Source organism: Ovis aries, chromosome 9, assembly GCF_016772045.2.
Source record: "Ovis aries strain OAR_USU_Benz2616 breed Rambouillet chromosome 9, ARS-UI_Ramb_v3.0, whole genome shotgun sequence".
Taxonomy (NCBI): domain Eukaryota; kingdom Metazoa; phylum Chordata; class Mammalia; order Artiodactyla; family Bovidae; genus Ovis; species Ovis aries.
Window position 1 is genome coordinate 52,765,158 of NC_056062.1, and position 22,053 is coordinate 52,787,210.

Sequence of the window (22,053 nt, forward strand, 5' to 3'; positions counted from 1 at the left end):
TGAGAAGAGATAGAGAGAAAGAGGATGCAAAACTCCCACACTCACTCACAAATAAAAGTCAATAGGAAGAAAGTAATGTGAATGAGGCTGTTTGTATCACACGCAATTTCTTAATACCATTGGCAGTGCTGCTTTGATGCCATCAGTATTCCCAGCACTCAAATCCAGAATTGAATTTGTTTAGAGAAGTTGGATGCTCTGAGAATTAGTCACCCATCTTGGCATAGTGTAACATTCTCATCTTGGCTAGGAACATTCTCTTGAAAGTTAGACTGAAATGCATGCTTCACTGCTCAGGCTGCCCCAGCTAGAGCAAATCAGGCTGTATTCATCTTTGACCCTTCTTTCATCTCAAATCCTTGTTTTAGCTAAAACCAGGCTTCTGTTCCTCATCGCTGCCACCCATTGAGCAGAGCTGCATCTGTAATTCCAAGAAGACAAAGAATAGAAATAAAGATTCTGGTTCATAAGTTTGTAAACAATCCATTGTCGTGTTAAAGGCTAAATACATTTAGACATGTGTGGTCACACTGCTTTTTGTTTGCCAACCTCATTTTATGTAACCTGGACCAACAAAACCAACAAGAGGGGAAACACACAGGTATAAGGTCAATTCAAGGGTTCAACAAAGTGCTCAAAATGATAGAATCAGCAGATAAAATGTTTCATGGGTTGCTAAGAAACCTTAATCTGGGGAAAGAATCAGAATTAAGTTTTTGTTAAGAGGTTTATCATTCCCTATCCTGATCCTTTGATAGAGATAGTCTATAGGAATCTTAGCTTGGCAATTATATGGCTGTTATAATTGGGGAAAAGTTAGAAAAGGGGTTTGAACAAAAGGATAATAGCTTAAGAATTTGAGAAGTCACTTGGGGAGAGCTGGGTCATCTTGAAATTGCTTTAGGCAAGTTTAAGCTGTTTGGAAGATTTTCTCTTTGTAAAAGAAAAGAAATAAAACTAAGCATCAGTATTCTTCTGTGTGGTTTTGTACCTGAAGAGTTACTAATAGTTGAGTAAAGCATTCATAAAATCCATTTAATTATTAAAACATAGTATTAGCAAATCTTATTTTCACTTGTCCTCAGAGAAAATTTCAGTTTTGCATGTTGTACATGCTGCTATTTATCTGATTTAACTTTTACCTCATAAAGGACAAAGATGCAGTCTTAAACCTCAGTCATTTCAGGCAATGTAAATAGAAAAAATTAAAAATATGCAACCATATGGAGTATTTTTTAAATTTTTTGTAAATGTTTATTTTCACGTGTACATGCTAAGTCGCTTCAGTCATGTCCGACTGAGCCCCTATGGATTGTAGCCCACCAGGCTCCTCTGTCCGTGGGATTCTCCAGACAAGGATACTGGAGTGGGTTACCATGGCCTCCTCCAGGGGATCTTCCCAACCCAGGAATCGAACCCAAGTCTTTTATGTCTCCTACATTGGCAGGTGGGTTCTTTACAACTAGCACCACCTGGGAAGCCCTATTTTCATAAAAACTTATTGAAAAGGAAGTAAAACCAAGAGCTCTCATATATCCTTTATTCAGATGTAATTATTTACAATTTTCCCTGTTTGTTAGTAATTTATTCCCCTTCTCTAATTCTCTCAATTAATAAATGAGAGATGTAGGGGGAAGAAAGAAGAGTGAGATGTGGGCACATTTTCTTTGAGTGAGAAGCAGATGTGATGATATTTTATCCCTAATGTTTCCATGTGTATTTCCCAAGAACATGGACATTCTCATGCATAGCCATGGTACAAAATCAAGATATTTAACATGTATACCAACAAAGGTCCATGTTGTCAAAGCTATGGTTTTAAGTGGATGTCATGTGTGGATCTGAGAGTTGGACTATAAAGAAAACTGAGCGCCAAAGAATTAACGCTTTTGAACTGTGGTGTTGGAGAAGACTCTTGAGAGTCCCTTGGACTGCAAGGAGATCCAATCAGTCCATGCTAAAGGAAATCAGTCCTGAATAATCATTAGAAGGATTGATGCTGAAGCTGAAACTCCAGTACTTTGGCCACCTGATGCGAAGAACTGACTCATTGGAAAAGACCCTGATGCTGGGAAAGATTGAAGGCAGGAGGAGAAGGGGACAACAGAGGATGAGATGGTTGGATGGCATCACTGACTCAATGGACATGAGTTTGAGTAAACTCCGGGAGATAGTGAAGGACAGGGAAGACTGGCGTGCTGCAGTCCATTCAGTCACAAAGAGTCGGACATGACTGAGTGACTGAACTGAACTGACTGACAATATTGTTATCTAATCCACAGTCCATATTCAAAGTGTATCAATTCTGGGGGAAAAAAACAAACCTTTGTATGAAAACTATAAGCTTTTGTACAGGATCCATTTTAAAAGAACACACTACCTTTAGAAATGATCTTTTTCATCTCCTTTAACCTGGAATATTTCCTTAGTCATTATTTGTCATAGATGATCTTAACACTTTTGAAGAATACTGGCCATGGTTTTTAACAAGTGAAAATGAAAGTGTTAGTCCCTCAGTCATGTCTGACTGTTTTGGCCCTCCATGGACTGTAGCCTGCCAGGCTCCTTGGTGCATGGGATTTTCCAGACAAGGACACTGGAGTGGGTTGCCATTTTGTTCTCCAGGGGATCTTCCTGACACAGGGATCCAACCTGGGTCTCCCACATTATAGGCAGACTCTTTACCATCTGAGCTACCAGCAGAGTTCAACAAAGAATATATACAATGGCTATAGCCCTTGAGAAGGACTGGAAATAATGATACTCCAAAAACAATGGGCACACCTAGCACACAGATCTTGGTCTCTAAATATAATTTCCTACTAAAAGGAGCCAGTGATTTTTAACAAATGGCTGGTTTTGACACTGAAACTTATATTCTACTGAGAGCGGCAAAAAGATATGAGATAATGAAATTACACTAGATAATTCTAGATTGTGAGAGGTGTTATAATGAAATAAGGGTATGATAATAAGAGAGAGAGGTTAAGTTTTGTTATGGTGGGTAAGGAAGGACTCCCTAGTAAGTACCTTTAAGCTGAGACCCAAAGAAGAAGAAAAGGTCAGCCATGAAAAGATTGTAGGGAAAGAATTCTAGGCATGAAGAACAGAAAGAAAAAGACACTGATGTGGAAAGTGTTTGGCTGGAGAAGAACACTATACACTGTTCTTGGTGGATGAGTTGTGGGGAAGGGGATGCTGGGGAAAATGTGAGCGTGGTGTTGAATGAGATTGGAAAGATAGGCATGAGCTGGTAAACCAAGCAATTCAGGTTTTATTCTAGGTACAAGGGCTTCCCTGGTGGCTCAGAGGTTAAAGCGTCTGCCTGCCATGCAGGAGACCTGGGTTTGATCCCTGGGTTGGGAAGATCGCCTGGAGAAGGAAATGGCAACCCACTACAGTATTCTTGCCTGGAGAATCCCATGGACACAGGAGCCTGATGGGCTACAGTCCACGGGGTCACAAAGAGTCGGACACGACTGAGCAACTTCACTTTCACTTTTCACTTTCTAGGTGCAAAGGGAAGGTCTTGGGGTGATTTAACATGGGTAGTGACATAATCTGATTCATGAGTTACAAAAATAAATTAGAAAGAGGGTGAGAATGAATACAATGAGAACAGATAGGAAACTAATGTGAAAATTCAAACAAGAAACAGTGGTGGCCTGCACCAGTGGTGTCAGTAAAGATGAAAAGATATGAGTGGACTCAGTTTACACTTTGGAGTTACAAACAACAGGATTTATGTGAGAATAAGAGTGTGAGGTGGTGGAGAAAGGGGGAAGGTTAAAGGGTGTTGTTGGATTTTCTCTTTTTGGATCAAGCTTAGAGAAGATCCACCACTCGGTTTTGAGCACAATATTCTAAGATGTTTTAGACACCAAATAGAAGCATTAAATAATCAAGGAAATTTACAAAAGCTAAAGGTCCTAAGGGATTCTTCTTTCCTTTTTATGAGATTAAGATATAAGTTAAATGAGAACATCTGCATCATTTCATCAAAAATGAAAAATTAAAGGAAATCATAGTCACCTTCAGATAGTCTGCAAATTTAAAGAGCACTGTGTGGTGTTAAGAAAGATGATATATTGAGATTACCTGGAATGATTTAAGGGGGGAATTATGAGAAAAATTAATTTTCTAAAATAGTCTAAAGAGCTACAATTGAATAAAAGAGAATATAAGTTAAACATCAGAAATAATTTTCTGGGCAAGAGTAATTCAAATCAGAATGTCTTTTAAAGTCTTATGAAACCTCCTTCAACTGAGACATTAAAAATGAGATGATATAAAACCTAGTTTAGAAAGGGAGAAAAAAATATATTACAAAGGAGATGGAATAAATGTTCTAGCAATGTTTTTCAAAGTATTTTTAAAGTGTTTTTAAAAGTTTTTAATATTTATGAAACCAGACCTATCGAGTTAAGTGTTTCGCCTTTTTTTCCAGGGTAACAGCTACAACTTTTTGTGTAATTTCTTACAATTGGTGGAAACAAAGTTAAATGGGCCAGTGTAATTATTTTAATGCCCTTCTGGAAGATTTTGTAATGCAGAACAGAAAATATTTAGGTGCATGTCTTATGTAAAATGGCGGTGTGCTAAAAAGGGTAGGAGAAAATTGATAATGCTCTGGGAAAAAAACAGATTTGCCTCTACTTAAGTGAAGAAAAACTAGATTTTAGAAGAGTATAATACAACATCCAGGTGAAAAATATGTAGTTGTTGTGAGTAAATGAATTTGCTCTTAGTTACAAAGAATTTTTATTCCAAAATGGCTTTAATAAATACAGTGTGCATGAATAAAATTTAGTCTTAAGAAACTGATACACCATTTTTATATTTAAGGTTGGATATTGAGATAGATTGAGTACATCATGAGAAATGCTGGACTAGAAGAAATAAGCTGGAATCAAGATTGCTGGGAGAAATATCAATAACCTCAGATATGCAGATGACACCACCCTGATGGCAGAAAGTGAAGAGGAACTAAAAAGCCTCTTGACGAAAATGAAAGAAAAGAGTGAAAAAGTTGGTTTAAAGCTCAACATTCAGAAAACGAAGACCATGGCATCTGGTCCCATCACTTCATGGAAAATAGATGGGGAAACAGTGGAAACAATGTCAGACTTTATTTTTGGGGGGCTCCAAAATCACTGCAGATGGTGACTGCAGCCATGAAATTTAAAGATGCTTACTTCTTGGAAGAAAAGTTATGACCAGCCTAGATAGCATATTCAAAAGCAGAGACATTACTTTGCCGCCTAAGGTCCGTCTAGTCAAGGCTATGGTTTTTCCAGTGGGCATGTATGGATGTGAGAGTTGGACTGTGAAGAAAGCTGAGCACCGAAGAATTGATGCTTTTGAACTGTGGTGTTGGAGAAGACTCTTGAGAGGCCCTTGGACTGTAAGGAGATCCAGCCTGTCCATTCTGGAGATCAGCCCTGGGTGTTCTTTGGAAGGACTGACGCTAAAGCTGAAACTCCAGTACTTTGGCCACCTCATGCAAAGAATTGACTCATTGGAAAAGACTCTGATGCTGGGAGGGATTGGGGGCAGGAGGAGAAGGGGACGACAGAGGATGAGATGGCTGGATGGCATCACTGACTCGATGGACGTGAGTCTGAGTGAACTCCGGGAGTTGGTGATGGACAGGGAGGCCTGGCGTGCTGCGATTCATGGGGTCGCAAAGAGTCAGATACGACTGAGTGACTGAACTGAACTGAACTGATTGAGATTACTTGGATTTATTGTTCTCCCATTATTCATTATACTTCTGCAGAAAAGTTGTTTGAGGAACATTTTATTCTTGAATCAGAGCATTGATAATCTTTTTTTATTGTACAAAGGCATTTGAAATATTTTTCAACGAAAATTCTTTTCATATACTATTTTTATGAAGACAGTAATTTCCATTAATAATAAATGTGGCATCATTTATATACTGATACCCTAATTTGTTTCCAAAAGGATTTAAAGCAGAGTGTAGCATTATGACTCTGGGAAGCAAAACATTTCTGCCATCATACAATACTCCTCTGCAGTAGTAAAAGAAAAGATTTGAGAACCATTTAAATGCCATGAGGAGAAACATGAGAAAAATCAATGCCGCAATGAGTAATTGAATGATGTTTTCAAAGGCTGAGAAGGTCATCATTAGACATGACACGATTGAAACAAAATTCCTAGTGTTTTTCAACCTAACATCAGTGGAATCCAGTAAGATAAGACATTGCATTTACTGCTAAAATTTACATCGCTGTGAAGACTTAGAATACAGTCATCAAGCTAATATGAAATGAAGGAAGATGCAATAATCAAAGAGTATGAAAATCCAGCGGCAATAATGGCCTTGGAATGTAAATATAAGATATTCCTGATAACCTCCAAAAGCTGCTTTTTCACTAAAAGTAAGACCACAGGCTTTATAAAATAGAACAAAAATAAATTTTAAAAATACAGCCAATAATGATACTTGAGAGAGTTTCCATGTCAGATACTTATAACAGAAAGTTCTACCTAGAGAGAGAGATACATAGCCTTCCCTAGTTTGTGATAACAGGTGCAGCCTCCCAGATGATTAAGATTTATTAAATCTTACTTTATGTAACCAAAGCAGAGAATCCAACTTCAGGCATTTCATCATGCAGAACTTCCCTGAGACTAGACTGTTCCATCTTTCCTCTCCCCTCAAGATTGTCCTTACATCCACATAATGAAAAGCAGAGCAACACTGTAGCCTGCCTCTCTTTAGTCCTAATTCTGTTATGTTATATGCGGCTCTCTACTTTCAAACTGTGTGCATGAGTGTGTGGGTGCTCAATCGTGTCTGACTCTTTGCAACCCTATGGACTGTAGCCTGCCAGGGTCCTCTGTCCATGGGATTTTCCAAGAATACTGGAGTGGAATGCCATTTCCTACTCCAGGGGATCCTCCTGACTCAGGGATCAAATCTACGTCTCTTGCGTCTCCTGCATTGGCAGGTGGATACTTTACCAATGAGTCACCTGGGGAGCCACTTTCAAACTACATCATCTTAGAAAGGAGTTCAGTTTTTAAACAATGGAACAAAATTGTAAAGTTCATACTGAATATGTCTAGTAATACAAAGTCTATATCCTTCTTGTAAGGCAAAGTCTTCCATTGATGACTAGCAATGATAATCAGGGAAAAAACTAGGGAGTGTGTCAAATGTCCTTCTCTATAATGTTGGCTATTATTCCTACTGATTTTTAAAGCACTATAAGAAATGTGCTTACCCTCTTCTCTAGGAAGAATCTTTTTATATATTTGGAGACAGTTACATCTGCAGTTTTTGCTTTTTCAGTTTTATTTATTATTAAAAATTATTTTATATGGGCTATTTAAAGTCTTTATTGTATATATTACAATATTGTTTCTGTTTGGGTTTTTTGGGGCTGGGACGCATGTAGGATCTTAGCTCCCCGACCAGAAATTGAACCTGCAACTCCTGCAGTGGAAGGCAGTCTTCTAACCGCGGGACTGCTATGGAAGTCCCAGTTTTTGCTTTCTTAAACAAAATCTGGCCTTTTTAAATGGACAGAATATTGATTCTAGAACCCTCCCCCAAGCCAGTAATCTCTCTGTGATAGACTCCAGTGTGTACTTCTTGCTATAAACATGTGCTGACAAGAACCACATACCACACACTAAATGTGTTTTCCCAAGAGATCATCATCTTCTTCTCTCTTGGCATGCTACTCCTATTGATATTAACAGCATTAACAAAACAAATGAAACATTAACAGCAACAGAAAAAACAAGCAACTGGATCCCTTTGTTTTATTGCTGGTTTATTGAATTTGCTGCCAACAAAACCCCTCATTCATTCTACCATGATGCGCTTCTATGTAAATTTCCTACATCCTTCTAATGTACACTTCCTTTTCAAACTTCCACTCAAGCCTTTATATTTGACTCAGAAAATAGTCGTGATATTTTTTAGTTCTGATTCGGCATTCCAACAGCATTATCATGTGTACTCTCATTCTCCCTCTGTCTGTTTTTATCTTTGTGTCTCTCAATCTGGGGTCATCTGTAAATCGGAAAGTCACACCTTCACTGTGTTGAACAGACTAAACAATGATAAAGTGAGGGCTGGGCGGTCTGCGGCTTGAAACCTTGCCAGGAGAATTTGCATACACCACAATGTTCCAGCCCCATATTGCCAGAATCTTCTTTTCTGTGGGAATGTAAGTCACTGCATTATCAGACAGCTGCTAATATTGTTACATTTTCTGTATGAGGAGCAATTAGCTTACCATGAGTTTGAAAGCACATATATTTACCCAGGACTGTGTACTTTAGTGTTTTAATTGAAAACCAGTGAGAAATATTTCAGGATCCAATGTTTTTTAGGACTAGCTTTACCTGGAGCATCTCATCCATCTTACCTCTGATCTCTAGACCCAAGCTAATGCTAGACAAGCCTGAAGTAAATTATTCTAGAAATGTTCTTATGTCAATAAAAATGCAAATAATGCCCTAAGACCTATCTTTTAAATTCTGCTTTAAGACGAATCACAATTTGGATATGGAAAGCTATAAAAGTATGAGTAACATTGTTGCCATCTAATAAAAATATTTTTCTAAGTAAAATAGCTTTTAAAATCCTTTAAACTTTGGAAGAAATGCTGCTTAAATCAGAAAAAAAAATCAGCTACTCTTTGGAATGGATTTGATTTATCACTGTTATTCTAGTCATTAATTTTAGCTACTTCCTAGCCTCTAAGGCCTCACAATTGAAATCTGGAAGTCACAGTTCTATTTCCTGCTCAAATATTATTTTCTACTATGTCCTGGCCTCTTTAAAATTGTAACCTAAACATAGTTAATTTATTTCTACCTACCTCAAGGTATGTTATTTAATAGAGACAGAAAAGATTAAATAGAGGAGAAAGATACTATAAAAATAATGTTTTATGTCTTTTTATTATTATACATTCAAGCCATGTTTATAAATTTAATAGATTATGTTTTATTTCTGAATTAGCCACATTTTATAATATCTTAGAATACTATTTTTATACTCTGAAAAACACAATTTCTGCTGGAAACTCTAAATAAATTCAACATTAGGACGAGCAAAATAAATAATAGGCAATCTAAAGCATTTTATCATTTGTTATTTGAGCAGTTGTAGTGAAACCACCGAAGAATATGTAGTTGCAACCATCCACTGTATTTCCAAGATGCTTAGCAACCACGAAATGAATTTCACATCAAGACCATAATGAGAAAAAAGATTCCAGAATAATTTCCTCTTTCTCGAATTGGATATGAATGAACAGAGGAGGCAGATCATTTCTAAAAACAACATCTCAACCAATGGACTGAATCCTTACAATCTTTGTATTAGGAGCCAACATTTGAAAAAAGCATGCAATCATTTTGACATGTTTGGGCAATAGTTATTTTGAATATAGTCTATTTTTTTCAGACGATAACAGCAAATGCTTTTGTTTATCTTACAAGTTGAAGAATAATAACAATCTTCCCAAACTCCCCTTATTCCCAAATGAATAAGGAAGCAACCTTCCCAAATTCTCCCGTGAATTGCTTCTAGAAAATACGATGGTATTTCTGTCATCCTTTCTCCATTGTGTGTAATTATACCTGTTAACTCTGTAACACAATCCTCCCATCAGTGAAACGAAAAACTTCACTTTTTTCACCTTTGTTCATAATATTATTATTGGTCTTAACACCTTATATAATTGTTAGCTATAAATATGGTTGATACATTGGGATCAAGTTGCTATTTTTTCACTAAGGGTATGCTATTTATCCTCCTTAAGCTTCATTTCGGAGAAGGCAATGGCACCCCACGCCAGTACTCTTGCCTGGAAAATGCCATGGACTGAGGAGCCTGATAGGCTGTAGTCCATGGGGTCACGAAGAGTCAGACACTTACTGAGCGACTTCACTTTCACTTTTCACTTTCATGCATTGAAGAAGGAAATGGCAACCCACTCCAGTGTTCTTGCATGGAGAATCCCAGGGATGGCGGAGCCTGGTGGGCTGACGTCTGTGGGGTCGCACAGAGTCGGACACGACTGAAGCGACTTAGCAGCGGCAGCAAACTTAATTTTCTTATTTATCCTCTTCAAGTTTCACTTTCTTATACAGAATGTGGAGCTATTAATGGCCTGTGCCTCATAGGGATTAATATATATGAATCAAATAATGAATATGAGTTGCTTATAACAATGTCTGACATATAGTAAGTGCTCAATATATGTTACTTATTATTTACAAAAATATTCACCATGTCTGACACACAGTATATAATTTAAAAATTGAAATTTAGGCCATTCTTATCATTTGCTTACTTCAGACTTTATCTCTTCAGGCTTTATGGATTTGTAGCATTTGTTATATAGTGCTTTTTGTATGATTTTATATCAGTGTTGCCTAATATATTATGGTCCTATTGGGTACTCCTCTTTATATAAAAAGAAAAGGTTATATGGTAAAAGAAGTTTGGAATATGGAGGACAAATTTAAAGAGCATTCTCAATTTCATTAATATATTAATGTGCATGATAAATCTCAATAGCAGCTATGTTGTTGCTGTTTAGTTAAGTAATGTCCAACTTTTTCTGATCCCATGAACTATATAGTCCACCAGACTTCTCTGTCCATTGGGTTTTCCAGACAAGAATACTGGAGAGGTTGTCATTTCCTTCTCCAAAGGATCTTCTCAACCCAAGAAACAAACCCACATTTGTTACTGTACTGTACTACATAACTGATTGTGTTAGCTGCATACTTAGGTTAAATTTGTTGGACTTAGGAACAAACGGACCTACAAACACCCTCTCGGAATGGACTTCTTCATACGTAGGGGACTTCCTGTATCTGTGTGGTCTTTGGCACTGAGTCGAGGCAGCAGAAGCCATTATTACCATGAAGAAAAGCAGTGCCACTTTCCTCCTCATCCTTTTCCTCTCTCCAGACTGGAAGGGCCAACTGCCCTGCCAAGTTCTCCATTGGAAGACCATGTTTTGTGTAGAGGAATCTAACCTGACAGAAATCCTATGGGATTTCTTTCCAGAAATTCCTAAGTAGGTAATCAGTCGAGTGGAATTTTCTACAAAAGTCATGCCGCAGCCTGATCTCACTAGGGATTTGAGTGACCTGAAATAATAGCTAAACCTTAATCCCTTGAGGGAGCCTTAATGAATAGCTTTATAAAGACTGTATGAAAACGCTTCAGTTCAGTTCAGTGTCCTTTTTGCCTTTTCATACTGTTCATGGGATTCTCAAGGCAAGAATACTGAAGTGGTTTGCCATTCCCTTCTCCAGTGGACCACATTCTGTCAGACCTCTCCACCATGACCCATCCGTCTTAGCTTAGTTTCATTGAGTTAGACAAGGCTGTGGTCCATGTGATCAGACTGGCTAGTCTTCTGTGATTGTGGTTTCAGTCTGTCTGCCCTCTGATGCTCTCTCTCAGCGTCTACTGTCTCATTTGGGTTTCTCTTACCTTGGACATGGGCTATCTCTTCACGGCTGCTCCAGCAAAGCACAGCCGCTGCTCCTTACCTTGGACGTGGGGTATCTGCCCCTTCTGACCTTGGATGTGTATGAAGATCCTGCACGAAAACTTTTAGTCTCCAAAAAAAATAAATAAAATCCCTTGAGTTATATTCAATAAATAAGTCATGTATATAGTAACAATAACAAACCTATTGACAAAATAGTATATGGGAGCACATTTAGGGTAGAGATCATTTGATCGCTCCGTGCTATTAGACCACTTCATAACAAACTGGTCATACTTTTATTTGTATTACAGAGTATTATAATTTATATTGTTTTATATATACACATACAGAACTACGTACATATATCTATATATGTGTGTGTGTCTTTTTTTACATAGAACTATTATAGAGAACTACCTGCAAAAGAAATTTTCTAATAGCTCTGAATTCAAAAATGTTGCTTTTAAATTTTTTTGCCATTGAGCAGATTTTTACTTAAGTGTAGTTGATTTATAATATCATATTAGTTTCAGGTACACAGCACAATGATTAAGTATTTTACAGATTATACTCCATTGGAAGTTATCACAAGATAACCCCATCATTCCCTGTGCTGTTCAATATGTCCTTGTTGTTTATCTATTTGATACATAATAGTTTGTGCCTCTTAATCCCATACCCCTATCTTGCTGCTCCCCTGTTCCCTCTCCTCATTGGTAGCCACATTTATTTTCTATATCTGTCAGACTATTTCTATTTTGCATGCACTTTTGTTGGCATTTTTTAGATTTCACATTTAAGTGGTATCATATAATATTTGTCTTCATCTGACTTATTTCACTAGGCATAATAATCTCTAGGTCCTTCCCCATTGCTGCAAATGGTAGAATTTCATTTTCTGTTTTATGGCTGAGTAAATAGTCTAGTGTATATCACATCTTTATCCTTTCATCTCTTGAGAGACATTTTCATATCTTGGCTATTGTATATAGTGCTGCTATGAACATTAGGATGCATGTATCCTTTCACATTAGCGTTTTCATGTTTTTCAGGAGTGGAATTTCTGGGTCACGGTAGTTCTTGTCTTAGTTTCTTGAGAAAATTCCATACTGTTCTCCAGAGTGGTTGTCCCAATTTACATTCCCACCAACCGTGTAAGAGGGGACTCGCTTTTCTCCACATCCTCTCCAACATTTGTTATTTTTAGAGTTTTTGATGGTAGCCATAGTAAGATTTTTAAAAAGGATGAAGTTGAAAAAAATAAAAAAAAATAAAAAGGATGAAGTTGGTAGGTAATACAGGAAATAAAGCTATTCCTATTTTATTCACACTATAAAAGCACAAATAAATTAGTCTGACATCCAAACTAAAGAATTCAGTTGGTCTTCAGATTTAAAATATATTTCTGGGTAGTCTGATAAAATTTGTTTCTAGTTAGCTTTATGCCACTCCTGTTACCTTCTCTCCCATTAAATCTACTAACTACTTTAGGCTTTGATGAGCTATGGGGCTGGGTGTTCAGTGGCTATATAGGCCTGAATGAAGAGAAGGTAACAGTCCTTTATTTTGTAGCAACCACATTGTCTTTGAAGATGAGGTTGGAAGAAGTAGAGTGGGTTTTCAAAAGGTGTTTTTGCCTTAAGAATTGCTTTTGCACACAATGCCGTGCCGAGGTGAATATTTTGGAGTGTATACCTTGTACTAACACTGCTTTCACCATGTCATTAATTTGCCATCGGAGAAAAATAACCCTTTAAACAACTGTACCTTAAAAACTCTTTCAACTTCCTTATATAGAAGGGTTTTATCTGTTTTGCAGAGCGGTAGCATCTTTGCTGACTGCTAAGCACAGTGTTCATGCGATGCTCCAGTTCAGAGCTTACATCTCGCAAAAAATAAAAACAGGTTGTGCTGTTTTTAAGGATCATTCTATCTATTTTTTAAAAAATAGAACATCCTTCCTCCTTCTCAAAATAGAAGCTTCAAGCCAATGGCAGCAATACTTTATTTTAAATCCAAGTGAAGAGCATCATCTATCATGAACCACGTCAGAAACCTGTTAAGTACCACTTTGTTTATTTAAAATTGAATTTTAAGAAGGAAAACTAGCTTAGATGCAGTACTTTAGCTATGTTTCTAAATAGATGAAATCAATTTGAGGGGAAAATGTGAACCAAAATATATTCCCTACAAAGTTTCCAAAATCTGTTTCTAATCACTTAAAAAAGAAAACTAGAGCGTGCATTAAACCATCAGTCAGGAAAACAAGAGAAAAATATCAACATCTACAGGTGAGGTTGCTGGGGGAATGCCTATTTTTATTTCATAGAAGAGCAAATAGTCACATAAAGCATTCATTAATAGCCAGGAAACAAATCAGACGTTTTCTTAGGCAGACGTATATAATTCATATTTATTAAAGAAAGGTTTAATCAAATGATATTTCAAAAATCAGAACTTAAATATATTTTCAACTTAATCCTAATTTAGTACTCAGATCCATCTTGATAGTTCATTTCAATCAAATATAATTATTAAGACTTGAAATAAATCTTTCACACATCCAAAAGTCTTCCTTTTTATTGTCTTGCTGAAGTGCTTTGCATTTTCTTTTGTTCTGAAATGTATCAGAATCTTAGAGTAATTGGAACAATAAGAATATTCTCATGAATGTTTGCACATCTAAAATACATAAAGGAAATACAGAGCATATATATGTATGCACATGTGTGTGTATATGTATATATAGCCTATATATATAGGCTTCCCCGGTGGTTCAGTGGTGAAGTTAAGTTAGTTAAGTTGCTCAATCATGTCCAACTCTTTGGGACCCCGTGGACTATAGCCCACCAGGCTCCTCCATCCATGGGATTCTCCAGGCAAGAATACTTGAGTGGGTTGCCATTTCCTTCTCCAGGGTATCTTCCCAACCCAGGGATCGAACCCAAGTCTCCCACATTGCAAGCCGACGCTTTAACGTCTGAGCCACCAGGGAAGCCCTACTTGGGGCTTCTTCAGTGGTGAAGAATCTGCCTCAAATGCAGAAAACACGGGAGATGCAGGTTCGATCCCTGGGTTGGGAAGATCCTCTGGAGGAGGAAATGGCAACTTGCTCCAGTATTCTTGCCTGGGAAAATCCTATGGACAGAGGAGCCTGGCAGCCTGCAGTCCATGGAGTCAAAAAAGAGTCCGACAAGACTGAAGTGACCTAGTACACACACACGCATATATTATATATGTATATACACACACACACACATATATATAATGTTCTACATGAGATAAATGCAAGGTAAGCTGTTCTGGTAAAACTAAGATACTTAATCACATTAACTTTTATTTTACTTTTCATTTTGAAATACATACAATTTTACAAAAAATCATCAAAAATAGTACCTGGCTCTCATTGTCCTCAGCACACTTCCTTGCTCCTATAGATCACCTGCCTGCCCCGCCAGCATCACCAGCCAAATCCTCGGCCCCACCCCCTGAACGCAGTGGCTGCACTGGCTGAATTCTTGACCCAGATCAAGGAAAAGTCAAAGGGACCACATTAACTTGTCAATATCATTTGAATTTTACTGAGGAATGCCAGGAGCTTCCAGATGAGTCTTCCGCTTCTAGACAGGATTGTGCAATCTCCTTTTCACACATTTCCCCTTTTCTTGTAAACTTCTAAAGAAGAGTCTCCATCACAATTTCATACAGATTAGCAACTCTACATTTTTTTCCAAAGGAAGCACTGTAAGGCTTGTGAAGTTTTAAATTTCATTTTTTACAAATTCTATTTCAAGTCTTCTTTCACAATCAGTAACTGTAGCAAACACTGGGAGAAAAAAAAAAGTGAGGGGGAAAATGGGGAAATCAATTTTACCTCCTGCAATTACAGGAAATAAACTCTGTGAAATATTCTGCTTTATTGGATTGGGTCTGAATCATCAAATGAAGGATGTTTTATCTATTTGGCTTATTCATAGAATGTGGTTTATTACATTATATAGTAACCCGGAAGATGCTGGGTGAGTCATTTAGCCACTTGTCAAGGTTCATTTAGTACAGGACCACCTCTGTTACTCTATATGTTATCATAGAGACTCAGAAAAAGCAAAATGCATTTTTAGCCATTATCAAAATTAGTCACAATTCTTCCTTTTATTATGCGAGGGACAGATATTTTGTAGAAAAATACAAGAAGCCAGTGACCTAGAAGGTAAATGATTTGCCTAACATCCTAGAGAGGTTGATCAGCAGAGGGAGAGCAAGGTCTCTAGCTCCTAGTCTGGCACACAAACCAGGGAAACACATTGCTCTCATCAATGCATGTAATTGATAAGAGATTCCCTTTTCCCACTTGCACACAGGAAGACGTATACACCTTTCTGGGTGTAAAGGGATTTTAAGCCACAGGGCTTTTTTTCTTCCCCTACCATGCAAGAAGAGCATATTTGAATTAAATAAAACACCTCTGCATCCAAAGAAAGCTGCCAAGAGTAAGAGGCAAGGACTATCCAGCTTAATATATTTTTCCTTGAATAGAGAGGAAGGAGACAGAGCGTTCAGCTACTCAGAAACTGAATCCTAAATGTAACAAGTGATGTTTGTCCCCAAGTAAAGTCATATGATAAACACATGTGCTTGTAAAACAGCCCACTCCAAACCACGTACTGAAGTGAAAAGAGGGTGGAAGATGTATTTTATTTGATGAGCCATATACAAATCTTAGAGTATGTTCACAACCTCATTAAATATATGGCAGCCCCTTTGGAATAAACCAAACATGGTCACAAACTTCCCGAGCCTATTTTTGGAAATAGAACTGCTGGGCAAGTTAAGCTTCAGGCCACAGACCAACTACAAGCACCACAAGTATGGCTGGATGGATGAATTTCAAAACTCATAGTGGGATTTCCCTGGGGGGCTGGAGGCAGATCAGTTAACTGTTACTCAGAGAACCTCCATATTTGTCCATTTCTGACACATCTGAAGAGTTGAAGTTACAATAATGACACTGTTTCTTGTTTTATACCCGAATCTCACCTGTGGTTGAAGATCAGTACAGCAGTATGGGAATTTCCCTGGAGATCCAGTGGTTAAGAATCCACCTTGCAATGCAGGCGACATGGGTTCAGTCACTGGTAGGGGAGCTAAGACCCCACATCCATGAAGCAACTAAGCCTGTGCTCCACAACCACTGAGTCCGTGTACCCAGAGAATCCGTGTACCCCAGCGAAAAATCCCTCATGACACAGCAAAGATCTCATGTGCCACAACTAAGATCCAATGCAGTCAAATCAATCAATCAATCAAAATATACAAAAAATTAGACTTCAGTCCTGCAGATACACACACACACACACAGAAAATGTACATATTTTTAAATAGGATATTAATTTGTGACATACTATTAGTGCCCTAATTTTAAAGTTTCAGAGCAGATTTTCTCCAAGCATCTGAGGAACTCTGTGGTTACAAGAAGGTATTCTTGGGGATGCAAGTCGTCTCTTAATTTTTCTCAGTTAGGTTTTTGTTCCTCTGATAACCTTTAAAAATTTAGAACAGTATATTCTATATCATCTAGAGGATCCCAAACTGCCATTTGATTTGTGCTTACAAACAAATTGATGCCACATGGTATTTCTAAAGGGAAAAAAGAAATGGCTTTAATATATAAACCATGCATTCACCCCCAAATGAAGGCCAAATGCTGTCATGATTTACTGTACAAAAGAAGTTTTCACAGCAGTTCCCAAAGGGCAAATTGGGGTGAAGTGAATCATCACATAACACATGGCGATGCAGACCTAGCCGTCCCTGCCACAGGGAAGGCTGTAAAGGCAGTCCTTTGTGCCAGGGTCTCTGGCTTCCACTCCCATAACATGTTTGGACCATGTATCAAAGGTAGGGGAATCCAGTGCTGATCACCATCAGCTGGCATTTTGTAGGACATGTTGTGCAGAAGCCTTTTTAGCAAAGCACCTTTCCATGGAACAGGGGCATAAAAGGAACCTCACCTTTAAGCCTAGCGAATAATGATGGAAGAGCAAATTGGGGCAGAAAGAGCTAAAGTGAAAGAAATAGCCTTGACAGAGGCTTTGTCGTGCAAATTAGGTCTCTCTATCTAAAAAGTCAATGTGTAACTGCTATATTTTAAATGGATAACCAACAAAGGCCTACTTTGTAGCACACGGAACTCTGCCCAATGTCATGTGGCAGATTGGATGGGAGGGGAGTTTGGGAGAGAATGGATACATGCATATATATGGCTGAGTTCCTTCCCTGTTCACCTGAAACTACCATAACATTGTTAATCAGCTATTCAATCACCAATACAAAATAAGTTGTTTTTTTTTTTAATTCAATATGTAGCAATTATAGATAGAAAGACTGAGACCTTTTGAAAGCGTGTATCCCATCCTATTCCACTTAGTAAAATCTGAGCAGCCATTGTAAGACAGACTATAATCGTTTGGCAAAATATGGTCCGCATCCTTAGGGCACTTATATTTGAAGGAAAAAGACAGGCTCTTAAAATAATTTTAGTATAGTTGGAGTGCTTTGGAAGAAACAGAAGAGCACTTTTCCAGCCTGATACAAATGAAGGAAGGGCCAGATAATCATGAATCAGGACGGGCTTGTGTGGATGTGCATCAAAGTGAGAAACAGAAGTGGAGTCACAGATTTCAAGTGATGAAAGGAAGAGTATCAGACCCAGACTCTACAGTAGACACACTGTTCTTCCTAATGAGAGAGAATTGGTCCTTCTGCTAAACACCAAAACACATGCTGTTTGCTGTAACATTTCAGTGGGCTGCATATTCTTGGTGGTTGTTTCGTCACTCAGTCATGTCTGACTCTTTGCATCTCCACTGGACTGCAGCCCATCAGGCTCCTCTGTCCACGGGATCTCCCAGGCAAGAATGCTAGAGTGGGTTGCCATTTCCTTCTCCACATATCCTTGGTACCTTGTACTTAAGTCAGAGTCTGAGCTGCAATCTTTGCAGTTCCTCTTGCTCTTTTTCTTATCAAGTCACAAAGTATACCAATAGCACTTTTTTTTTAAAGTAGTAACAAATCAATCCAGAAATACTCTAGAAATGCTAGAGTATTTCTAATATCTCAAAGGGCACTGCAAAATCTTAAATATGATTTTCATTCTTTTCAAAATTAAAAAATCAGGTATTTGTATGGGAAAATTATTAACAGTCCAAGAACACCCTATTATATCTTTCAAAGGGAAAGCAGAGTGGTACCTTCTCAAGATAGCCCAAGGATAAGAACAATTCAGGTTAGAATTATGCTAAACCTATAAGAGCCATGTGGCTTGGTTACTCTATAGCCCAGACTAGGAAGCATGCATGGGTGCTAAGTTGCTTTAGTTATATCCGACTTTTTGAGACCTATGGACTGTAGCCCGCCAGGCTCCTCTGTCCATGAGGATTCTCCAAGCAAGAATACTAGAGTGAATTGCCATGCTCTTCTCCAGGGGACCTTCCCGACCCAGAGACTGAACCCATATCTCTTATGTCTCCTGCATTGCAGGTGGGTTCTTTACCACTAGCGCCACCTGGCACACTCCCAAGGAGCTTCATTAAAGTTTTTTACTGTCTTTCAAAGAATAAACTTGTAAGCATGAAGGTTAATGGAATGGGAAATGGTAACCCACTCCAGTGTTCTTGCCTGGAGAATTGAGGAGCCAGGCAGGCTACAGTCCATGGCCCCAACAGAGTCAGACACAACTGAGCAACTGAGCAATGAAGGTTAAGCAGAGTCTTCTTCCTCTTGCCACTTTGGGGTCAATGCCACACATCAGCGTGGAAAACCAGAACCCAGTGGGTCCAAAGAGCTCCTCATGATTTGGATGCTTACAGCTTTTCAGTGGTAAGCCTACAGATCAAGAAAGCAAGTTGCAGCAAAAAGTGAAAAGGCTTCAAGCTTCAAAGGGAATTCTGAGTAATGGGATCTTGAGCCGGAGGTGCTCTAGAAATCTGACTAAATTCAATAGCTAAATATCTGACATCAAGTTCAATAAACTGGAAACTGTAAATTGACTTGAATAGTGACTATTCCCCTCATACCCACCCACACTCATGGGATTCTACTGGAATTTAGATATAGAGAATATTGAAATAAAAATCCAGAAAAGGAAATAAATATATAACATGAAATGATCCACGCTAATTGAAGTTTATGTCAGTGTTGGGTAAGAATTCTGACTTCTCAAAGGTTATCCAAACCAAATTCTGGACCCTTTGAGAGTGTTCTCCTATATTTATTGTTCTGTAATTTTACCTGCCATTTCCTAGTGTCCTTTGTGCTTAGGAAATATTTTGTATATGTCTCTTTTTTGCAGTATAGCTGCTGATTTCAGTGAAAAAATGGATGGTGAGGTATTTATTCACACACAGAGTTTTCCTTTCCTTTTTGCATTCTTTAAAAATAAAACCTTATAGCTTCATCCCCCTAGGTAGTGATAGAAGTCAGGCAGAAATTATTTAAAGGAAAAAAATGAGATTAATATTTTAGTTTGAATGTCAAAAGCAGAGGGAACTTGGGCAGTGTAAAAGGGTCATGAATTCACAGGCAATATTATCTGTAGTGTTTTTTCTTTATATATATCTGTAAAAAAAGATTTAAAATCTACTGTTTAATTTGAAATAAATATGTAACTAAAACTAAGTTGTTTTTTGAAAGTTAAAAATTATCCATTAGCTCTTTTCACTTTCTTTGTCTTTTATTCATTTCACCGCTTTCTTGAAATCTCATTCCATAGGCATGTTTTATTAATGCTCTATTAATAAGCATTCACTTAAAACATGACTGATTAAAAAGTAGACCTGATTTTAAGTAAGTGTTCTGAAAATGTTTCATTTATTGAATTCATTGAGGTTTAAGTTCTCATTTGTATTGCTAGAGGGTAAATTACACATACTTATGCTTGTTTTATCATTATAATGAAACCAGTACTCATATTTGCAATACTAATTAAAATTCGGCTCTGACCCACATAAATTCAGCCTCTCCCCCAAACAGATTATTTTCAAATCTTTATGCAAAGATTACAATATATCTGTGTGATAATGAAAATATCTGTCTTTAGTGTAACATGATCAAGGTTAAGAGAAAGTAAAAATTAGGTTCAGACTTTTTAATACTGCAGGGTACATTTTTAGTACCCTACAGAGAGAATTAGTCACACGACTCCCATTAACTTTAATGGAACTTGTATGGGCAAATTGTATGCTGAAATTCTTAGGAAGTGAGACGTCAGTAGAGTTTACTAGTTTCATTTTTCCTCTTCGGAACTTCAGTTTTGACTACTTTCTAATGGTCTAGAGGGAAGACATGTCAATAAAAATGATTAACATAAATGTTTTCCAAGTTTTATAAGACCACATTTCTCTGCATTAAGCCAGAAGTTAGAAATCTGCAAACAATGCTTCAATAGCATTTGAGTTTCAATTAGCAAGTAAATTTATCTAAATAAAGAATATAGCTTTCAGAAAGGAATATAATAGTATTCTTTGAATGTGAATACTGTAGGATTATTTATCTCCTAGCACTTATTCATTTTTCACATTCATTTTACATTTTCACATTACAATAGCAAAATCAAAATTTTTAAAGTAATTTCAGTTTAATAAATGTGAAATTAAGTATCTTTGTATTACTACATATAAGTTTATATTTGAAATGAAATGTATTTGGATATTTACATATTATTCTTATTAAATTATTTAACACACTTAGGTACTGATGAAAAAGAAACACATGGACAATTAAAAAGCATCCTCATGAAAAGCAAAAGGAACCTAGATGTTCTTTACAAGCAATATCTTTCCACAATTATGGATTCAATCTCCTAACAATGTAGTGAAGTTATGATCAGCTAGCAAACCCACTCAAAAGACTTTAGTATAATATTAAATTTATATTTACCATACAAAATAAAAGAGACAAATGAAGATTTCTTAATGTCCACTTATTCAAGATGTTCATAGCACTATGAAATCTGGAAACAACTAGATATCTCTCAACTCTCTCTTTCCTCCTCAAATAGATCTATCTGTATTTAGAGTTTTCTAGAAATTCACCATTTAAAAGATTAACTTTAAAAAGTTTTTAAGAGAACCCTCACTGTAAGCATCTTTTTTTTTTAAACCCTATTTGGGTATCTAAATGACAAAAAAATCAATTTATCAGACCAAAATAATCTTGCTTAATCAGGAATAAAAAGCAGACATTAATGAAAGCACAGATAACTAACACATAAATAATTTCATCTTGGATTAAAGTTTCAGAATAAAATAAAAAAAGATCTGTCAAATGCAATCTGTTACATAAGTGAAGTTTCCTGTAAAAATATTACTTGGTTTTATACAAACCCTTGAAACATGCATGCCATCAGTGACCATTAGTGCCACAAGGAACATTAGCCATCCAGTCTACTTCATCATTTTAAAGGTAAAGAAATTGATCCTGCAAGAGGTAAATGATCATCGTAAGACCTCTCAACTACTTTGTTGCACGGAAAACTAGAATCCAAATA

The 22,053-nt window shown here is 37.2% G+C and overlaps 1 long non-coding RNA gene across 6 annotated transcripts in view; it reads right to left on the bottom strand.

Moving 5' to 3' along the window:
- Nucleotides 1-22,053, bottom strand: part of LOC121820340 (uncharacterized) — a 59,081-nt gene that overhangs the window by 2,400 nt on the left and 34,628 nt on the right. For 4 of the 6 annotated variants that reach the window (XR_006060839.2, XR_009594959.1, XR_009594960.1 and 1 more), the window contains one exon: nt 13,891-21,983. This is a non-coding gene — a long non-coding RNA (uncharacterized LOC121820340). Of the gene's footprint in view, nt 1-117; nt 21,984-22,053 lie in introns of those variants that run through there. The other 2 variants (XR_009594961.1, XR_009594962.1) reach the window with 2 other exon arrangements.